Raw genomic sequence first — 23,893 nt, forward strand, 5'->3', positions numbered from 1 at the left:
TGTAAGTTTATAAGAAACCTTGTTTGGAAAAGTTGCTCCAAGAATCAAATCAATGTTATGATTCACTTCTCTGACTAGTGGAAGTGTACTTGGAATGTCTATGGCCAAGATATCAATGTACATATCAAGTAGGTATACAACCTCCTTAGGATCCACTCTCCTCCTTGGATCTTCCATTTTAGTGGCTTCCACCTTCTTCCTCGTCTTGTGGCTTTATTATTGAAGAAAAAATGGAGATCTATCGTTCTTGACAGTCTTTAGAAACTCTTTCTCACCTACAATCAAATTTTTTTATTCCTTTTGTTCCTCTCCATTATCTTACATGGGTAAGAAAGTTACCTTTTCTCCATTTTTATTGATGGTGTAGGTTTTCAATCTCCCATCATGGTGTGCCTCCACATCGTATTGCCATGGTCTCCCAAGTAACAAATGGCAAGCATCCATTGGAACAATGTCACAAAGTACTTTACCTTTGTTCTTTCCAAGCTATAACTCCACCCAAGCTTGTTCTTCTATGACAAAATGACCCTTTTTGAGCCATGATACCTTGTAGGGGAAAGGGTGAGGTACCCTCCTTAGTTTCAATTTCTCCATTGCCTTAGTAGACACCATGTTGTTTGTAGTCTTACTGTTAATCACCATCTTACATACCTTGCTTTCAGTTCTGTAAGTTGTCCTAAACAATGACTTTCTATGTGGTGACTCTTGGATGGTAGGTGCCTGTTAGTGAATAGATTTTCCTCCAAAAAAATTCATATAGATTAACCCCAAAAGGCCCAGATAGGAAGATTGAATATACACTAACAGTTGGGTCACTTTTCTATTGAAGAGCATAATCACCCTCTGAATTTATTTGGGTACAACTCCCCATATATGATTTATAATAAATTTATAGAATTACAAAAATAGATGCTTTTGACCAAAAAGCACGATAGGCAAACAAACATCCACTCACAAAAATGATGTAGATGTGAAGAAACTAATTAACCTAAAGAAAAAAATAAGAAAATGATACAAAGCTCATTTACCCAATCATTATATTAAAAAACAAATAGAGAAAGAAAGACAAATTGTTCTCTCCAAACACACGAAAAAACCAAAGCACCAAGTCCAAAGGATAATTGTGATGATGATTAGATGTAACAAATACATGTTTAGAGAAAATCAATATCACTCCAAGTTTAATATTGATTAGAAAACAAACATTAAAATTCAAAGTTTTAATATACTACTATTTATCCCCTCTAATCACAACAAAATAATCAAGATTCTACTATTTTTGTACACTAATCACTATTTGAAAATAAAAATCCCCTTCTCTTGTATTACAATCAAAAAAATAAAGAAGTAGAAAAACTCCCCCTATTGTAGCATAAAGTCTATGGAAAAGAGCTATCTCCCCAACCTCCAAAAAAACCAGAACCCCTCTACTTTCTTTTTCCAACTTATCTATCTCTTTCTTTTCTCATAGCTTTTTAGTTATCATAACTAACCCATTTTCCTCTTTCCTTGTGTATCCAAGCATCTTAATTTTAATAACACCTATTATCATAATGTTGAGTCATTATTAAACTTGATGAGCTATTGGGAAGCCTTTGGAAAAACTTGGAATATATTATTTTTAAGTCTCCACTTGATGGCTCGTTAGAGTTTTCAACATTGAAAATTCTATAACTTCCATCTTATTTATCGAGCTTGATATATATATTTGGGGACACATGGAGAATTGAATAAATCAGGATGTTGTTAAGTTGTAGTTAACACATGTCAAATCACTTAACCTTCAAGCTTCATTTGGTTTATTCTCAATTCCAATTCTAAATATGAACATTAAGTCACATATTTCTCTATTTCTTTTAATACAAGGGAGCTATAGTTTGTGTTGTATGTCCTCCAATACCAATCACACAAGATTTTGACATTAGATACAAGAAGACTCTTCTTACTATCTATGTAGGATAAATCTTCTACCAAACAAACAATCCTCCTTAGACATCCAAGTCATTAGCAAATAATTTGTGTAAAAGATATCCATTCTGACATGGAATCATTTGTCATTATGCCTTGGAGGATATTCATGTGGTTACATGTCAAAATTCTTAGAAGTAGTTTTTAGGGAGTCCATTCTTTGAATAAAATTGTCCATTCTCGTTTGTTGTGCATGGATGGATACCTAAATAACGTGATTGTACAACTTGATGGTGTAATGATGAGCTTGCCATATTTTTTAGTCTTCACAAAGGTGGTGAGCATTTTTTCAAATGCTTGGTGGGTGCTATCTTAATTGGATGCATGATCACCATCATTTCACCATGTAGATTCTTTTTAAGTTATCATAGGATCTCATAATTTTGCAATTAAAATATTTGGTGAAATTCATAGACCCACTAATATTGGCATTTTCAAAAAAATATTTGATATTACAGGGATATCTTTAGACTTTGGATTGCATGTGTTAGGAATTCATGGCATCAAAATATGAATTCTTTCCATTCTTGAGACTTTAAGTTGGATATGATGCTACCACCATGTTTTGGTTTGTGGATTTCATTGTTTTGATTGACCATCCAAGTGACTCTTGTAAGCTTAAATTCTCATACACAATTTCCTTCGAACTAGCTCCATTCATTATTCACATTATAGACTTGGGGGTATGATTTCAAATATGCCTTGTGATTGATTTATGTACTGCTAATGAAGAGTAAAGTTTTAATGGTGGCACAAGCATATTGTCAAACAAGTTACAACCAACTTCTTGTTGGGTGTTCCACAATCACCTCCTTGTGATATTCTAACAAAAAATAATGACACATCTTTCCCTTATTTGTGAGGCATGCTCTTATTAGAAATGGGGCTCACCATTTGTCTCGAGCATCACATAACATGTATTTGATTGGTCGTATGGCTCTATTCGTCAGTATGTTTTAAAGACTTTGCATGTTCAAGTGCTTTGAATCTAACCCAAATCTTTTTAGTTTTGTGAGATTGATAAGGGAATGGTCTTCTTTGTATCTTCAATCATAGTTGACACTATATTTGAGCATTTGGGAGATGTCCTGTGTGGCTCCATGACCTACACTAGTGTTGACCAGGTTCCTTTCTTCTTGTTTATATGCAACAATCACTATATGCCTTTCTTAGGTCCCACCCTCTATGTTGGACTACACATATACCTCTTTCCATGTGTTAATAAATACCAATGGCCTGTCATTTACCTAAAGGGAGTTGGGTGTGAATTGTTCAAAATAGAGACAATGTATGCCTTCAATCATCTTGTCAGACCATTCACGTGCTCCTTCATAACTCTCACACCTTGATATGTGTTTAGAGATTGGTCTCCTTGACTACATCATCTTCTCTAATTAGAAAAATTCTCCTCTCTGCCTGATTACTTGGTTTCTTAGGGAACTTTGAGGAAATGTGCCCAACTTGATTACACCTATAACATCTTGGAGGTCATGAACCTCTTCCTCCAAATCTCCCTCTAGAGTCTCCTATTCTCCTTCTTGAAGATCTCCTAGAACTTCCTTTTGCTTGATTTTTTTCTTGGTTGTTGTCAAAAACTTGTCTGCTATTCTATCCTCTCCCATTATTGTTCCCTCTTCCTCTATTGTGTAAGTCCTTCTAACCTTTACCTCTTCCACTTTGGTCTTGTCTTCTTTTGAGTCTTCCTTCAACTTTCAATGCTAATTGAAAGTATTAGGAGAGAAAAGACTTAATTCATCTTGAATATTAAGTCTCAACCCTAGTATATACCTTGCAAGTTTAATACTCTCAAGCTTCACCATGTTTTATTTCATGACAAGTTTACGAAACTCCTATGTATAATTAAAGGCATTCATCTCCCTTTGTCTCAGATTTTGTCTCTTGGTATGAAGTTGCACTTCATAATCTTTAGGCACATAAGTCTCCTTCACCAATGCTTCCATCCTTTTTCGTGTACCTATGGGATTCTTTTCCAATTTAACTCTTTCTGATTGAATGAAATTCTACTAAGTTAAGGATGATCCTTTCAACTTGGATTTTACAATTTTCACCTTTTGATGTTCAAGTATCTCCTCACAATCAAAGAAACTATATAGAGAATTAATCCAATTCATGATTTCTTTAGAGTCCAACTTCCCACTGAATAAAAGTAGGTCAATCTTACCATCTATAGTTCTTCTCTCCATGGATTTCAAAGTCCTCACAAGTCACCTCTAATCAACAGGAATCTCTTCCACTTCTTCTTGTAGAGGTTCTTCACCATCACTAACCATCTCTTCAACACTAGAGTTTTCACTACTTCCCTTCTTGACTTATTCATTAAGACTTTTTATTTTATTTCTCATTAGTTTTCTCTCAACATCATGCTCTTTAACAATCTTCAACAATTCAACATTTTCCATCCTATCTAGCAGTTCCACTTCCTTATTGTCTTCCATATCAGGAACTTGTCTTCTTACAAAGATCTTACATTGCTCTTATACCACTTGGTGTAGAACCCCAACTTATCTACTATTTCAAAAATATTGAAAAGTTTAGAATGGACAAAATGATCCAAATATCTTACTCCAAGATAAAAAGAGACTCCACAAGGTAGTCGACACCCATAATATCTCTTTCAACTTGGCTACTTGGGCCAATCCTAAGAATAGGTATTTAAGGTTTACTTGAATTTTTAGGTTAAAATCCAATCTCCCTTATACTAAGAACAATCCAACAAATACATCCAATAATCCACAACACATTCCCCAAGTTTTGGCCTATAAGGAATCTTACTTTTGACAAGGAGGGCTACAAGGAGTGTGACCAATAATTTAAAATATATGACTCTCAAGGGCACTAATAAACCCAATTTTTGGTTCAATAAGGTACAAAAGAAATATCCTCAAGACATACCAAGAGATGAGCCTTTGATAAATCACCTAACACCACTTTTCTACTTAGTTGACTAATAGGAATTAAGCCTAATTAGGGTTGACTAATAAACAAAGTACCCATTCTATTGCCTCCCCATCACCACCAAAACATGGATCATGTCAAGGCTCATAAAAAAATAGTAAGTCTCTGATTATACCTTCATATTCCACCCACAACTTGATCTATGCAATAATTTGGATAATTTAAGACAATCACATGGAGATGCATGTCCTAGGGTTGGATCAATAACTCCAGTAGTCAGAATTTTCACAATCTAGAACTATAATAATCTTAAGCTAAATTTTCATACCTTGCAAATCACCAAGGCTCAGATTTTTCCCATTATTGGTTTGCAAGATATGAGAAAAACCCTATGAAACCCTAGGTATAGGCTGATAATAGGGAAGTCAGCACTAAAATCCTCATAGCAAGCTTGTCCCTCCACTTCAAGGCCTCAAACTAAAATCATTAGAAATATAACTCTACCCTCTATCCAACCATGCAACCCTTCCTCAGATGTCAAGCCTTATAGTTTTGTACACACCCAGAAAACAACAAAATTACACCAAAAATGTAGCTTTTTTATTGATTCAATGCTTCCTAATACTTCTTCCAATTTTTCATAGGACATGATTTCTATCCTATTTTAATAGATCTTATCAATTATTCCAACCAAAAGGTGGGTTGGATCATTTTTTCTATTAAGGCAAGAAAAATGCAAAAGTTGCTAATTAGCAACTTCTATGACTTTTACAACTTTTTGTAAAAATTTGCAAAATAACTTCTTGTCATTATTTATTGCATACTAGAGGCCTAAGAACATGTTTAAAACATTATTAATGACCTTCTAACATCTAAACTCCTAGACCTATCATCAAATACATAAAGTTTTCCCTTGACCCAAGGTGGATGACAAGGTTTATAAATACATCTTGTGTCCCTTGGCCTTACAATTTGGAATTATTACAAACATCATAGGATGATTTTTAATTCATTATTCCTTTGATGAAGATGCAATGAAGTGTTCTTCTACACCAACCAGACATGAAGAAAGGATATTAGATATGTAGAAGCTCACAAATACTCAACTAGACATGGTGAATCAAATGATGCTTGCAAATTATTTATTAAATCATAAGGATTTGGAAATAGAAAATATCAAATCATAGAAGGACATACTAAATACTAAAGTGAAAATTGAGAAAGAATCTATGGAGGAATTCAAAAAACCAAAAGAAGTAATGAAATATTTTGAAGAACTTATGAAGTCATCTAGCAATACTGATAGCTGAGGACACTCATATATTGAACAAGGAGAATCATCTAAGAATGGAGAGATGGGGGATACAAAGTTAAAGGAAAAACCAACATGATATCACTATGGAAAACTTGGTCATACTGCAAACATTTGTCAAAGCAAACATGGTATGCAAAATCCTAAACCTAAGTTTACTGGTTACTATTTTTACTACAAGAAACAAGGACATCAAATACAAGTGTGTAGGTTAAGAAGGAGGAATGTATCTACTACACCTAGATTTGAAGGATATTACTACAACTATTAGAAATATGGGAATAGAGCATATGAATGCTGATCATAGATAAAAACTTATTGGAAAAATTAGGGGAAGAGTTATACCCCTGATATTGCATGTTCCAAATGTCACAATTTTGAACATATAAACAAGAATTGCAAGACTCAAATAGATTCAAAAAAACAAAACAAAACACAAAGGTAAAGGTAAAGTATAAATTGAACAAATAAAGAAGATGCATTAAAAATGGAAGAAGAAAGAAATAGATGGAAATAGTGGAGCAAATGTTGTTGAGATTACCCAATCCAATGGAGAAGGTGATCATGTCATCTCAAACTAAGCAAGAAAAGTATGTATGGAATGGTACATTTAATTGACATATCATACCTTAGTTCCTTAAATAAAATGTGCCAAAGTTCATATTTGTATATATGAAGATGCATAAGAACAAATTTATGAAGGGTCAAGCCAAACATTAGTAAGAATTGTCTATGTTGATTGAGCATTGCAACATGGACTGAGCACTTTAGAAGTGAAATGTTAGGGATCGAGTGAAATGGTAGAGACCAAGTGATATGAAAGAGACCAAGATTTAAAGGAAAGACCTAGTTCAAAGGGACCAATATCGACCAAGACAACTAGCTTCCACTTACCTAAGTACACATCATTAATGGAGACCCTAAATTGATAAAAAGAAGGTATATATCAAATTTTGAAGACATTATCTCACACCTTTCATAAAAATTTCAAGAGCACAGAGCAATTTGGCAATTTAAGTGACTAACAAAATATTTCAAGAGCAATTTGGATGAGAAGATTGAATGTCTAAAGATCTAAACTATGCCGAATAAATAAGAGAAGAAAAGAGAGACTTCAAACTCTAACAAAGGATATGGCAATTTCATCTACTACAAAAATGAGCTAGGAGGTTAGTAAAATTCAATTGGTCAAAGAGTGATGCTTGTCCTCCACCAAGGTTTTGTGCTATTCTAGAAATTGCAATGAAAGGAGATTCAATGGGTGTGTTATCCTAGATAAAACCCAAATTTATTATGACCCATGATGTTAGGAGCTATTATATGTGTAAGATCAAAGAAGTTGGAGACTATGAGATAAGAGAAGCATATGAGAACTTATGTAATGAAGGGATCTTGAAGGATGAATTTAAAGTTGTTGAAAGGAAAGGGTTAACTCTTGCCCTAGAATTTCCAATGAATTTCAAGATTGAATGGAATTTTTTTTCACTAGAATCCATGATATGAAGTTTTGGTTACAAGATGGACCCGTGGAGATCATGAGGAGAAAAATTCACAAAGCCTAGTGCATCCAAACCTAAGAGGAGATTGGTCAAAGGACAACCTAAAGGGGACAAAAAGTCTATTGAAGAGGTATGTGCAGATCTAAGAAGATCTTCAAGATTATCCAGTTTTAGATTTGTAAAATATGATACACTAGATAATACTAATAGAACCAAAATTGAGGAGGCTATGGTAATATGATTGCTAATCATGCGCTAGCTTTCAGTGAAATTGAAAAGAAAATACCCAAGAATTTTATATGATAGACTAGAAACAAGATGGCAATAGGAAAAAGAAGAAGAGAAAATGATAAGGATTGACACTCTAGTTAGAGTTATGCTCGATCTATCTCAAGATCAATAGGAAACATTTTTGGGAAAGTACATGAACACATTTGTTCTTAAGTATAGAATAATTTTGATTTTACAAAATAAAATGGATGTTGTAGCACAAAAGGATGAATTACTATGAAAAAAGATTTTTGGGTTATCAACCAAGGGAGTAGATAGAGAGAAAGAAACTAAAACTATGACCATCAAAGATAATCACAATAGTGGAGAAATTTTAGGTATTCTGAGTCCACAAGGAAACATGTCACTTGTATATGCCGACACCCTTGACACTCTAGAGGCTGAGCAATCAAGGCTCACAAGTATAGAGGTAGAAATTGAGGTAAAAGATACAAGTATAGATAGTCAAATTGTTTCAGCACATCACATTGAGGAAAATTAAGAAATAAGTAGAGCTAAACTGAGTGTAACCATTTTTGTCTCAAGCATCGATGCCCTGGCATGATTGAGTGGTGAAAATCCCTCACCAACTCCCAAAGAAGTGTTGAGCAAAAACACTCCTTCATCAACTAAAAGACAAGTAATGAAAGACATCTCACCAAATATTGAAGTGAGTCTAGATAAAGTAATTGAGATGCTATAGTTAGATTCGACAAATCTTGCCTTGGAGAAAATAATTTTGTTACAAGAAATTTTGGCAAAAAGAAAAGGAAAGAAGAGATAAGAAGAGAGATTAAACAAAAGAAAGTACTTTATGATGTGAATTTTTTTTTAAATGCTTTTGATCAAAATTTTGATGAGGAAGCCCAAATTATTACCTAGTTTGTAAAGATTGTTGAAAAAGTAAATGCTGGTAATATGGAATCAAATGAGAAACTCATAGATTGGTCAGTTAGGAGGTTTGAAAATAAGACTATGGATAAATTTTACATAACTTTTTCTGAGTAGAAAGTGCAATTACAAGAGTGTGTATAGGTTATCCAAAAACTTATATAGAGAGTACAACATTTTGTTAGATGTGCCAAGATTCACAAATGATATTCAAGCACAAATATACTAGATTCAAGATGAGATGAAGAGATCCAACAACATCTAGTATGGAACACTACAAAAAGTTATTGAATTCTCAAGGCACATCGGCCAAGCTTCAAACAACTAGAAAAAACATGAGATCTAAATTTATCTTTATTTAAGTGATGTTGATACCTCACTTTGAGGTCATGCAAAGGGAGATGCATTCAGCCCAAGATCTTATAAAAAAAGATCACAATATTTTAGTGGATGATAGCTTAATTTACTAAGCTACAAGGTTATAGCCATAGAATCACATTTTGGAGACAACAAGAACCACATTGGATCATGCACTATCCATGATTACCCAAGTTCATCAGACATTCATTGCTAAATATGATTTTCTTCCATGCATTCAACCCTAGTATCCATGATATACATGTTAAAATACAAAGGGGAAATAAATTTGTTAAAGGGGGAAATGAATTTTTTGTCATAGAGTAGAGTATATGGATAAATATTCATTTTGCATTGCTTATTCATTATTTTTGGCATAAGTCATAAGACTTAGGGGGAGAGCTCAATATCATATTGTATTTGTAATGATCTAAATATGACAAAGTGTTTTTTCCCACTAATATCAAGGGGATAAATTATTGGTATCTTTAATTATTGTTTTCTGTTAGCGTTAAACACTTAGTCATTTACTAGGAAGAGTCAGACGGTCATCACTACAACCAAGCTACTCCATATAGGTCGAGTCATGTACATAAGTATGTGTGTACCAAGATCTATATGAGCCAAGTAAGTATATGGTCATCGAGCATTTTTATACAAACCAAGCTCAAAACCTACCAAATAGTTTCAAGCATACAAGTGTTGAGTTATATAGTATGTGCCAAGCACAATATAGTCCAAGCAACAACAATGTTGAGTATCAAATAACACTAAGTGCCAAGTAATACAAAGTTTACATGAAAGTTAGAAATGATATATATTTTGAGGTAAATAATTTTCAAGCCAACATGGAAGGAATATTTAATACATCTAGAGGTTATTACAAAGAATTTTATGCATTAATGATGTGGATCATAGATCCCAATGTTTTTTGATCAATAATTTAGATGAAGAGGCTAATAGTGGAAGAATTTAGAAAACTCTTTATGGAACTCTTTAAATAGAGAAAATCTTAACAAAGATAAAAAAGAAGTGGAGATGAGAGGAGAAGAGTGTATTCTAAACAAGATGAAATATGTGAATGGTGAAGTGAAAGACGAGATCAGATTAGAAGTCAGTGAAAGTTTTTTATTATTTCTTAGTAGAGAAAGTGAGCTATTTAGAGTAGTGAAGGGGAAGAAAAGTATTATTAGATAAGAAGAGAGGATCAATTAGCAAGGAGAAGACTTGAAATCATCTTATAGAGCACACTAAGGGTCATATATTGAATCAGTTCTAACCAACTTGAATAAGGGAAAATCTCTTTATAGAGTGGTCCTAATAGATCTTTGTAAATATCCTAATAGAGTCCTTACTTTGTTGTAATGCTAAATCCTCTAACAAGGTAAAACCTCGCAGTCTAAAATGCTTTTAAAAGGGAAAATCACTCACATGGTAGATCATATATTACAATCAAACATTGTAACCTTAACAGATTAACTTTATTACTATAGTAGTGAAGATTTGTGTGTGTCATCCCCACCCTAGTTTTACCTTCACCTTGGAGGGTTTTCTAGGTAAGAAATAATGTGTTATGTGTTCATTTTCATGCATGTGATAGATTAAATTTACATGTTACAACAACTTTATTATTACAAGTTTTACATGCACAATATAACTAGTGAATGTGAATGAATTGTTGAAAAGTAAAAGTGCTTATGATTCAAATTCACCCCCCCTCTTAGTATCATTTTATCCTATTTATACTTCCATCAATCAACAAGTATTGTAGTTATTCTACAATTTCTTTAGGCACTTTGGATTGGTTGATATTTGAGGTTTAAAATCATCTAATTGTTGTTTCAAATATAGAGGTTGATGATTAAGAGAGTTATAGTTTGATATCTTTCATGCATTATTGTCTCTCATCTAGGCTTGAGAAAAAACTCTATAGTAACATGAAGTATGTGGGAATTTTACATTTTGGGGGAAGGGTGGGGGGGGGGTGAATAATTTTCTTAATTGATATTTCATTCCCCATTGGAAGCATTTTCTGATTTGATGCATATGGATCTTCATTGGAGATACTATGATGTTGATGTACAAATAAGTATTTATTTTTCATGAGTATTACATTTATCTATTCATTATAGTCTCTTTCTTATTCATATTTCTGTATGTACTATATGAGCTACTTCCCTTGATCTTTTCCTTTGTATCTATAGATGATCTTGTAGGAAAAGAAGAATGGTACATTAGGCATATTGTATAGACTCAATCTCTTGACAATAGCTCCATAGAAGTTGTGATCTAGAACTCATTAGTCATCTTGACGCAAGAGCATTTTACATTAGAAATTAAAGGGGGACATAATTTTAAAAGAGAAGAGAAAAAATAGTGTGGAGGAGAGAGAAAGTGACAAAAATTAGAAAAAAAATTAATTAAAATGGAGAAAAGAAGGAAAAAGACATCTAATTTGGATTGTAGGTATTTAATTAGTGATGCAGCTGACTTGTGGCTTATGCAAATATTTAATGTAAGGGTTTATTTTTATTTGTAATAGGTTAGGTCGACTTGTGGCTTAATTGGGTATAAGTAGGGGTTCTTGTGGAGTGTTTAGTCATTCATTCAGTGGAGTGAGTCATAAAGAGTGTGCGATCTATCTTGGAGAAGAGCATGAAAGACGAAGTAGCTGAGTGAGCAAATTTTCCCTAGTTTGTGGATAGAGCATCGAATGTGAGGCATTTTATACATGGATCTTGGGTAAATTATAGAAGGGCTAGTAGATGAGGCTTGGGAAAAAAGGAGATTTCTTGGTGGGCTTGCAAGCACAAGTTTAGATCTTTCTTTGAGGTTTCTACTAGAGTGTGGATCTGGACTAGCTAGAGTTGGGATTGGATCTTGAGGGATCTTGCAGAATTACTATTGTAATTGCTTATGTATTTGGTCGTAACTCGAAAGGCTTTATAGTCGAGCATATTGGATGTAAATCATATGATTATATTATGAGAATTGGCATTATTTTGGATCTAAATATTTGTGTTATTATTTATTCTTCCAATGTGTGGTTATTTTTTGGGGGCTAGGACATCTCCTTTGGGGATTCTCCTACCTTGCACTGCAGATTTTCTTTGTGAAAGAGAGAGAAAGTGACCAAAATTAGATTTTTAAAAAAGAAGAAGAAGAAGAAGAAGAAAACAAGAGGGAAAAAGGCATTTAATTTGGGTTGTACATAGTTAGTGAGTGTTACAGTTGACTTGTGGCTTATGTAAATATTTAATGTAAGGGTTTATTTTAATTTTTAATGGGCTAGGCTGACTTGTGGCTTAGTTGAGTATAAGTAGGGGGTCTTGTGGAGTCTTTCAGTCATTCATTCAGTGGAGTGAGTAATAGAGATTTTGGGATCTAGCTTGAAAAAGAGCATGAAGATGGAGTAGCTAAGTCAGAGAAGTTTTCCTAAGTGTGTGGACAAAGCACCGAATGTGAGGTAGTTTACACATGGATCTTGGGTAAAGTTTTAGAAGGGCTAGTAGCAAAGTATTGGGAAACAAGGAGATTGCTTGGTGGGCTTGTGATCACAAGTTTAGATCATCCTTGTAGGTTTCTACAATACCATGGATCTAGGCTAGCTATAGTTGGGATTGGATCTTGAGGGATCTTGCATAATTACTATTGTAATTGCTTATGAATTTGGTCATAACCCAGAAGGCCTTACAACTAGGCATGTTGGATGTAAATCTTATGATTATATTATGAGACTTGGAATTAATTTGGATCTAAATATATATGTTATTATTTATTCTTCCATTGTGTGGTTATTTGATGGGGGCTAGGGAATCTCCTTTGGGGATTCTCCTACCTTGCATTGCATCACATTTGATGATCAAGCTAGATAGAGAAACATAGAATCTTAGAAGATTAATAATCAGAGGGAGTTTGAAAAATACATGGGTGTGACTTCATGACTTTGATTGGCCTACCCCTATTTACATTATGAGGAAATAATGACTTATCACTAGAAATTTAGAAGATTAATATTAGATTGAGAGGGAGTTTGACATGCATCCTTGGGCGAAGGTAGATTCTAATGAAATAACTAAAGGAATTGACTTTTCAGAATCATTTTTTAGAGGGAGAATATTGAGATACAATCCTTTGTGAATGATATCTTCTCTATGTGGAGAATTTCTACTTGTAAAATTCCTTGTATTACATTCTTCTCTGTGAGAGAGAATTGAGGTGAAAGCCTTTGTACCACCCTTTGACTTGGTTTATGGTAGTTACTATTTTGCATATAATATGTTATGAAAGGTGATGATCTTTCATATGTGTGAGGTCACTATTGTAAGGTGACAACCTTATCAATGGTTGATCTATCTCTTAACACCAAATGTGTTGGAGAAAGTTCTATCATGTTTCTTTAGGCTTGATTTTTTTGGACACCTTAATACCCAACTCTTCATGGTTCTTCGGGTCAAAATTTGATGGAAACCATGAATTTTTTTTTCTCATGGTTGTTTAGGCCATATTTTTCCAAACACCATGAAAATTAATTTTGTATAGTTCTTCTGGCCAGATCTTGCTAGACATCATGACATAATTACTATTATAAACTACACTTAAGGTGGTGTTTAAGATTATACTAAAGTTATGGAAATCACTTCAATTGTGTGTTATGTAAATTGATAAATTTAGCCTCATAGTAAATTGAATATCATACTGAGATGATAGTTCATATACTTGAGAGCATGATGTGTTCTACAAATCCTCCCTAGTTAAGAGGGAGTGTTAATGTTGCAGCTTCAGTAAGATTGATTCAATCTGATGCATGTTATTATTGGTAAATAATCATTTCATATATATATTTTTCCATATTAAATAATATATATTATTGTATATAATACATATATAATAATATATATATTATAGTATATAATATATTATATATAACATATATTGTTATAAAAATTATATATAATATTATATATATATATATATATATATATATATATATATATATATATATATATATATATATATATATATATATATATATATATATATATATATATATATATATATATATATATATATATATATATATATATATATATATATATATATATATATATATTGCTATACATATTATATATTATATATATTATTATACATATTATATAATACTATATTATATATATGGTTATTTATATCACTAATATATTAATATGGTAACTAATGATGATTAACCATAGAGACATGTCTCCTCTATTATTTATAAGCCTTCATTTGCATTTGGAACACAATCAATACAATGGAAATTGTTTGTACATTTGTAGTAATCCTAGAAACTAACACATAATAGATGTTCTTCACCATCTTTAACAAGTCCTGATGGTTGTCTACATGTCAATTTCTTGTTTTAAACCACCATACTAAAAAGAGCTTATTACGTCCATTTGAAAAAAATTCCATCCACACTTTGTAGCCAAAGAAATAATGGTACAAATGGAAGTCATTTTATCAATTGGGGAAAATGTCCCAATTTGGTCAATACCTTCTTATGGTGAGAAACCATGAGCCACTAACCTTTCCTTGTATCTTTCAATGACTCCATCTAATTTGAGTTTTATTTTGTAGGTCCATTTTCAACTAACCACATTCTTTCCTTCTGGAAGTGTTGTCAACTTCCAAGTTCCATTCTTTGTCATGGAGTTGTATTATTCTTGCATAACCTCTTCCCATTCATCCTCTCCTTTTTCTTCCTCAAATGTGCTTGGAGTCTCAACCTACATCACCTTATCCATAAGAGAATAGTTTGCAATAATCTTAGGGCCTTCTTGATAGACTTCTTGAATGCTTTGAGTCTTCCCCATGTCCTCATTATTACTATTACTTGAATCTTCAACCTACATGTCTTATCATTTTGTAAGAGATTTCATATTTTGATATGAATAATTAGTATAAATAGTTTTATCTTCTTCAAGAAAAAATGGAAACTAAGAAAATGTGGGAGGTTTATTACTTTGAATAACTTTAGAAAAAAAAAATTTCTTTTAACATGAATTTCCCTTGTATTAAGATTAAATAGCCTATGTTTATTTTACTCTTCAATTTATCCTACCATTATAAACTTCTCACTTTTTCTTTCTTATTTACTCCTCCCTTCACCAAGAATGTGAGAATAAATAGTTCATCCAAAAATATAGAAAGAGACACAATAGGCTTTCTTCCACTCCATATCTCTTCAGGTGTTATGTTAATAACTACTTTTCTAGGAATTTATGTAAAATGTAAATTGCAATATGAATTTCTTCAGCCAAAGATTGATCTATATGTTTCTAGAATGAAGTATACACCTAACCATTTCCATTATGATCATATTCTTCATTTCTTCTACCCCATTTTTTTGTTGCGAATAGGAAATCTTGGATTCTTTATTTATGCTATTTTGATTACAAAATCCAAAGAATTCTTTGTTCATATATTCATTACCTCTATCTGTTCTTATAATCTTTAGAGATTTCCTACTTTTCTTTTTACTTAGAACCTTAAATTCTTTAAACTTATGGAACACTTCTTCCTTCTTTTTAAAGAAATATACCCAAATTCTTCTAGTATATTCATCTATTAATGTGAGAACATACCTTGGACCTCCAAGTGAGGGTGTTTTAAAAGGACCCATTACATCACTATGGACTAAATATAAAGGGTTTTGTTTTCCTCCATGATACAAGTAATTTAATACCAAAAAATTTAAAAGCAACCAACATATATTATTAATCTTTATTAAGATATTTGTTTGGCATGCGATATATATTTTTATCTAAGAATCTATAAAGTTAATTTCTTTTAAGATTGAATATAAAAATTTAATACTAAAATCTTCTATAATGATTAATTTTTTTATGCATCTTATCTTATTATTATATTTTGTGAATATTTAATATTTCTATTCTTTTGATAAAATTACTTATACATTTATTGATAACTAATTTTATCTATTTCTATATAGCTAACTACCTTTTTATGCATACAAACATGTAGATGGTTGCATGAGAAAAAAATTAAGCCCAAAAATTTTAGGAACATAGAATGCATATTGGAGTTTAGTTAATATCGATTGCACACATGGAGATGTGAAGTAGTTTTATCCAACAAGTAGCATTAGTTAAGATAGTCTATAATAGATAAGTTTTTTAAAATAGGATATAATCTATTGTAAACATAATAGTTATTGTGAATGTTGGTTTCAAAATATTTTCAGAATTACAAAAATGTATATGCAAAATGTTGCAACACAAAGAAGCTAGACCTCAAATTTTGGGGTAGAGTTACATTTGACAATGCAAATCTTATAATTTATGATATATGCGTATCAATTTTTATTTTCAAAAATGTGTTTTCTTATTTCCTAGTTATGTGAAATTCCTCACTTTTAGAGTATTGTTAACAACTTAAGATAATTATCAAAGACACAAAGAAACAATATGAACATGAATAATTTAATAAATGAATAAAATTATTCAATTACAACGTGAAGTCTTCTTGAAACATCTCCTTGGTTTCAAATAGATCTAATGTAGATTTAAATCTGCAACATAAGTCATAGAAGCAAACCATTTAATGCAAGTAGTCAAATCTTTGAACATCGTTACACATTACCATGCATGCTACTAGTAGATAAATTATTTCATTTTCATAATTGTTACTTCCTACCAATGGTGTTCAACAATAATAATAATAGACCATAATCTACAATCACTCTAGAATATTAGTATTTTTTTTTCAAACCCTAGAAAACTCTGCAAATGAAAAAAACAAAATAAGATTTAACATATATGTTTACTTTTTTTTTTTGCACTATAGTTTTCTCATAAAAAATCAAAGTGCAACACATACAGATTATTCAAATAGCCTAAAAGCCTAAGAAACTAGAAGCATTGACATTTTTTTGTCAATCATAGTTAACATTTTATCTATTTTAACATCAATTATTCACTCTGACCTCTACAAGAAACACCTATCCACAATCAAATTGCAAGCAATGCTTATCCGTAGTAAATCATTGTAAGGAATCTTTGTTCCTTTCAAAATAATTCAGCTTATAGAAAAATTCAAAAAATGTACATTTCTAGTGTCTACTCGTTGCTTGATAATAAAAATGTGAGGTTCTAAAAATTTACAACTATTCTTCATAAATGATTTATTTTATCTAATACGAGAGTGTGGCCAAGGCGCTTTTACCTTGCCAACCATGAAGTGTTTAATCCTCTAGGATTCTTCCTAACATGAAGAATACATTGACCTTGGAACAAGAAGCCTATCTTCTTGGAACATGATGGATCAAATGGATCTAGTGCAACCATGAAATATACTACATGCATCCATGTGCCTTGTAGCCAAATCATGAAATGTGGCAGGGAAAAGAAAAGAACACTACACATCTACCCATATGTAGTGAAAGAAGAAAATTGTAACATATCTACCCACATGTACATTTATTTAATCTATGCATATCTACACATATGAAAAAATAGAAATAAGCATATTCACACACATATGCTAATGTCAGAAAATATCATACTTAAATGTAGCAATGAATGACTTTGCAGAGCACTAAATTTGTTAGCATTACTAAAAAGGAGAGATAAAACATCATGAATCCTACTTTTCATAATTATGACAGGCTGATAGAAGAAAAATGGAAATCATCCATTCTCACCCTCACTTTTTGTCACGTTATACCCTTCCATAAAAGAGAAAACATCCAACACTTAGGAAAACATGGAACCATTAGCAAAATAATTTAGAAAGAAAAGATTATACATATCCCATTCTACATCTAAATATAATTCTAGGAATGATAGTTTTCTAATGGTACAAAAGATGAAGCAATAGGGAAAATCTAATAATTGGGTTCTCAACCAATCAACACCATCAATTAAATTTAAGTAATCTAACCCAAAGAAAAACATCATCATGGTTATACATTACTAAAATACTTTCCAAACAACTTTCTTCTACATTAGTTTCCAAACTCATGTTTTTACATGTCAAAGTGACTCATACCAAGATTTTTATATAATTCCTAGAATTTAACAACACATACAACTGACTAGTTACTATTTTTCTACTTGTTTAAAGAAGGCCTAAATTCAAAGAATCTACACTTTTTGAGTTTAAGTTAGAAAAATTTGACAATAAATGAACACACCATTAATTTATGTGTCTAAAAAAAAAAATTGGTGTATTCAAGATTTTTATTATAGAATCTCAATATAACACACACACAACTATAAAACTACTAGTGATTCTATGTAACCAAACTAGTTAATCCTTTGTTCTATTAGATTTATGGGAATAATTGTGTAATTTTTTTGCCATCAATTTTTTGGATCATACCACATGATCTATCATTAGGATGCATGAGAATCAAGGAAAACTGAAAAAATGGATCCATATTTTTCTAGTTTTTGTTGATTCTCATGCATCCTGATGATGGATCATGTAGTATGATCCAAAATGTTGATGGCAAAAAAACTTACACAATCATTCCCAAAAATATAATAGAACATTATATATGAAGTGTGGAAATATGATAGCTTTGATAGTTAATCCTTACTAAAATTTTAAACAGAATAAGCAATTAAGAGGATAATGATCTTCTTCTGAATAAGGCACACAATTTAATATTTTTTGGTTAATGAATATCCAATTTTTTCTCTATAATCCATCTATCATCTTAAAAGGCCCAAAAATGCAATTACAACTTCTGCAAGGATGAAAAGTGGAAGAACCTTAAGCATCCATAGGTGTTAGGCTATAATGTATCAAGATAAATAAATAAAAAAGATGTTATTTAAGAAGTTGGTCTATCTCAGTGCACTTTATGATTTGTAATGAGAATCCAAAAAGAAAGGGGGTACCATAATGTCATCAACCATAAGGAGCAAAAAGAGAATATTCTTAACCTGACATTTGCATACACAACCTCGATAGAATTTGGTTTATGATCCTAATGCAACAAAGTAAAGATGCCCAATGCTACACATGATGGAGTTTAACAATCATATCATCCTATATGTGCAACAATCCCAATGAAAATACTGTAAAGAAACAAGAATGGAACCCCAAACAAAACATATTTTATTCCTTTGGTAGTCTAAGTAATCTATTACAGTTGGTCGTATCACGGTGGGACTCAAGCATAGAACTAGGTAAGATTTACAAGATAATCTCTATTATAGGATGATTCATTAATAGTCTCCTATTGGTGTAAGCCAATAAAGAACTTCATATATATCGACCAACCAATAGATAAAATACTATCCAAAACACATTCACTTATACATTTAAATGACTTACAAAAGGAGAACAATAACTGGTGAGATTAATATGTCTCTTGAATTGAGTCCAAACTAGGGAATACCCTTAGCTAGATTTTTACTATTATATTTCTTTACCTAAAAAGAAATATTGAATAAGTTTTAATGGCACTAAAATTATAACAATTTCTAAGTAAAACAAAAAAATGAATTCCATATTGGTATAAAATAAAAAGCTATTGGCTAGAATAAATTCGATAAGATGCATGTTGAAGAAGTGAAGCTAAGATATTCTTTCAATCTTTCCAAGCAAGAAGAGTTAGTAAGGAACCTAGAGAAGACATTTATTATAGTCTAGACTTTTTCTCCACCTCCCATTGTTGCTTTGTTCTCCTCCAACTTCCACTACTACTCTTTGTTCTCCTCCAACTTTTGTTGCTTCTCCCTTAAAGATTTAGGTTGTATCATAAATTATTGTCCCCACACTCCCCTATGTAACTGCCTCCAAAACCTTCCTCAATTCCCTCCTTCCACTTCTCCTTATTTTTTAGTTGGGACCCTGTCTGGTAAGAAATTAAATGATCATTAAAAATCTAATCATGGTGCTCAAATAAAGGAAATAAAATACTACCTTAACCATTATTATTATCATTTATTATCAACAATAATAATAAAATAATAAATTTTTTTTTTTAATCTCTACATGATCTTTTATTTTTTCATAATTTTTATTTTACTAAACATCATATAACAAAGGAGAATACCTTAAACAAGCACATTCCTCATATACTATTTCAAAAAAAAAATTATAAATTACTTTTATTTAATCATATTGTAAAGAAGATTTAAAAAAAATAACATGTTGCATTAAATCAAATTGTGGCTATGAGACCATTTGATGCATCTACTTCTGAGAGGATAACCCTATCTACCTCAACCACATTCTTGTCACAATGAATCCTGCATCCACTAAAACACTCACAACTAAGATTGAGTGAGTATCTATTTAAAGAGATAACTAAATCAACATCATAAGGATCATAATAATAATGTAATAATACATGTATCAATATCCACAATGCATCCACATCATACAACATTTCTCATTATCTCATCATTACAATATAACTTATAACATTATCATATATTAAATTGATGTAACTAGGACTTTTAAATGCATTAAGTATCCATTTCAACACAATAATTAATATATCATAATGTAGTGGTTAACTTAATCATTAATTAATCTAAGTTCACATCAAGATTTGACCAGGTCAAAATAAAAAATGTTGCCACATAATTTCCATATAAGCAAAAACAATGAAGGTCACAAAATGGAATGTGACATGCCTCCCCTCTTGTGAGAGACATGATCTTGATGTCAATCACAACCAAAATAAGCACACACACACCCAAAATCAACATATAACTGAAATAAAGCAAGCTATACAAAAAGATGGGGAAATGATTTTTGTAAATCCTCTGTATCCTCTGAAGTGGCACTATCTATGCCAAATTGGTCCCATTGGACTTTGTACTGGAGGACATCCCTGTCTTGTACTCCGATGGTATGCTACTCAATGAGTCAAGTGGGATAAATTTTCATCACCCCTAAATTTTATACCTACAATGCATGCTAGTCAAGAACTAGAGAAAGTTGATAAGAAACTTGGATGATAACTTCTAAAACCTTGCTTTGGCGAAAAAATCTTGGTACAAGCTTTGAGCTCTTGCTAAACAAGATTGAACTATTATGTTGTTTAACCCTCAAAAACACATTATCCCTAGTTTGGAATTGACAAAAAGTGTGTTTCTTGTCATGGTAACTCTTCTTTCAAATTATTGCCTCTTTCAACTGACTACAGATTAAGAGCACCTTCTCTTCCATCTCCTTTAGCATCTCAGGATCCACAATAACCCTATCCTCAACTCTATCCTAGCTGAAAGGAGTCTGACACTTGGAAGAATGATAGGAGTTGTTATAGGCAAACTCCACCAATGGAAGATACTTCTCCCATTTGTACTGTTAATCCATGTAGTAAATGTGTAACAAATATTCAAACACTTGATTCACCCTCTCAGTCTACCCTTTAGTCTCAAGGTGGCAAGTTGTGCTAAGGTTCAGGTGTGTACCCAAAGTGGAGTTCAATGTTGTCTAAAGCCTTGAAGTCATTCATGCATCCTATCAGAGACATGATGGTTTCTAGAATGCCATGCAGTTGTAATATCTCTTGGACAAAATTTCTTGCCAAAACTAGAGATCCATCCTTGAGACTACCAGGAATGAAGTGGGAAATTTTGGTTAATTTTTCGACTATGACCAAGATGACATCATGCTTGTGTCAAGTCATGGGTAAACCTTGTACAAAGTCCATACTAATAATCTGAAATTTATATTATAGAATCTCATGTGGGTATAGAAATCCTATCAGATGCACATGCTTAGCCTTGACATGTTGACATTCCAAACACTAGGCCACATACTCTGCCACATCCCATTTAAGTCCCAACCAAAAGTATAAAGGTCTCAAATCATACTAGCACTAGGTTCCCTGAAAATGGAGTATAATGCATCTCCTCAAGAAATACCTTTTACAACCCTTCATGATTGGGGACATATATCTTGTTGAAGTACTTTAGCACACAATCATCATTAAAAGAGTAATCATCAAATCATGAATCAAAGGCATCAGTGTCCAAAACTGACTTCACCCATTCATAATGGATATCTATAGGATGGTACTGAAGAATCTACTCTCTCATATGAGTTTGAGATGTAGAGATAGTGGTGATACACCTCCTACAACTAAGTGCATTTGCTACCCTATTCTCTTTTCCCTTAATATACTCTATGCCAAAATCATATTCACTAAGGAATTCAAGCCACTGCCTCTATCTAGCATTCAGATTAGGTTGAGTGAAAATATATCTCAACTCCATATGATTAGTTTTAAGCTCAAATGGCTTCCCCAATAAGTAATGCCACCACAATTGCAAAGCATGTACTATTGCAGCCAGCTCTAAATCATGAGAAACATAATTTACTTCATGCAATTTTAGCTTCTTAGATATGTAGGAAACAACCTTACCATCCTACATCAATACACCCCCAAGCCCATCTCCTAAAACATCTGTTGTGACACCAAAGTGTCAATCAGGATCAGGTATAACCAAGATAGGAATGGTACTAAGCCTTTCCTTAAGCAACTGAAAGGTTTTCTCACATGCTTTAGTCTACTTAAATATTTTACCCTTGTGCTGAAGAGATGTAATCAGTGCTACTATGCTAGAAAATCCCTCAACAAATTTCCTGTAATACCCAACAAGACCCATAAAAATCCTAACCTCACTTACGTTCTATGGAGTTGGCCATTCAAGGATGGCTTTAATCTTTGTAAGGTCCATTGCTATGCCATCATTTGATAAAATATGCCCCGAGTAATGGATCTCTTTCTGATAAAATGAGTACTTAGAAAGTTTACCATACAACTTTCTCTCTCTCAGACGTTGTAGAACTATGTGCAAGTGCTCTACATGCTCTTCTAAATTCTTGGAGTATACTAGTATATCATCTATAAATATCTCCATGAATTTATCAAGACAATCTTTGAAAATGCTATTCATTAGGTTCATAAAAGTAGTAGGTACATTTGTCAGTCCAAAAAGGTAAGACTAAAAACTCATAATGCCCATACCTCATTTTGAATGTGATCTCAGGTATGTCTTCATCTTGAGTTTGAAGTTGGTGATATCCAAATCTCAAATCAATTCTAGAGAATATGGTTTCTCCCTTCATCTGATCAAAAGGTTCATCAATTCTTGGGAGAGGATACCAATTCTTTATGGTCACCTTATTTAGCATGTGATAATCAATGCACAACCTTAAGGTACCATCCTTCTTCTTGACAAAGATTGTGTAGGAGCTTCCCATGATGATACATTAGGTCATATAAAACTATTATCCAAGATTTCTTAAAGCTGAGTGTTCAACTCATACATATCAATGGAAGTCATGTAGTAGGGAACCTTTGATTGTGGTTCTGCTCCCAGAACAAGATCTATGGAGAAATCAAATTCCCTCTTAGGGGGTAGTTCGAGAAACTCATCCATAAACACATCTATGAATTCTTGCAAAATCGAATGATCCTCTAATTGAGTTGGAATCTCTTCCAGATTCTTGACATGGGAAAAAAATAATTGACATCCCTTCCTCTTTTCTTTGTTCAATTGCATTTTTGAAATTTTTCTCAATTCAAATGGCCATTTGACACCATTTAAAATCACTAAGTGACCTATGTCATCAAGGCATTCAATCACCTTATCCTGACAGGTTACTATAGCTCTATTCTCACTTAACCAATTGATACCTAGGATGA

Source organism: Cupressus sempervirens, chromosome 3, assembly GCF_028749045.1.
Source record: "Cupressus sempervirens isolate cs-2001-9-10 chromosome 3, ASM2874904v1, whole genome shotgun sequence".
Taxonomy (NCBI): Eukaryota; Viridiplantae; Streptophyta; class Pinopsida; order Cupressales; family Cupressaceae; genus Cupressus; species Cupressus sempervirens.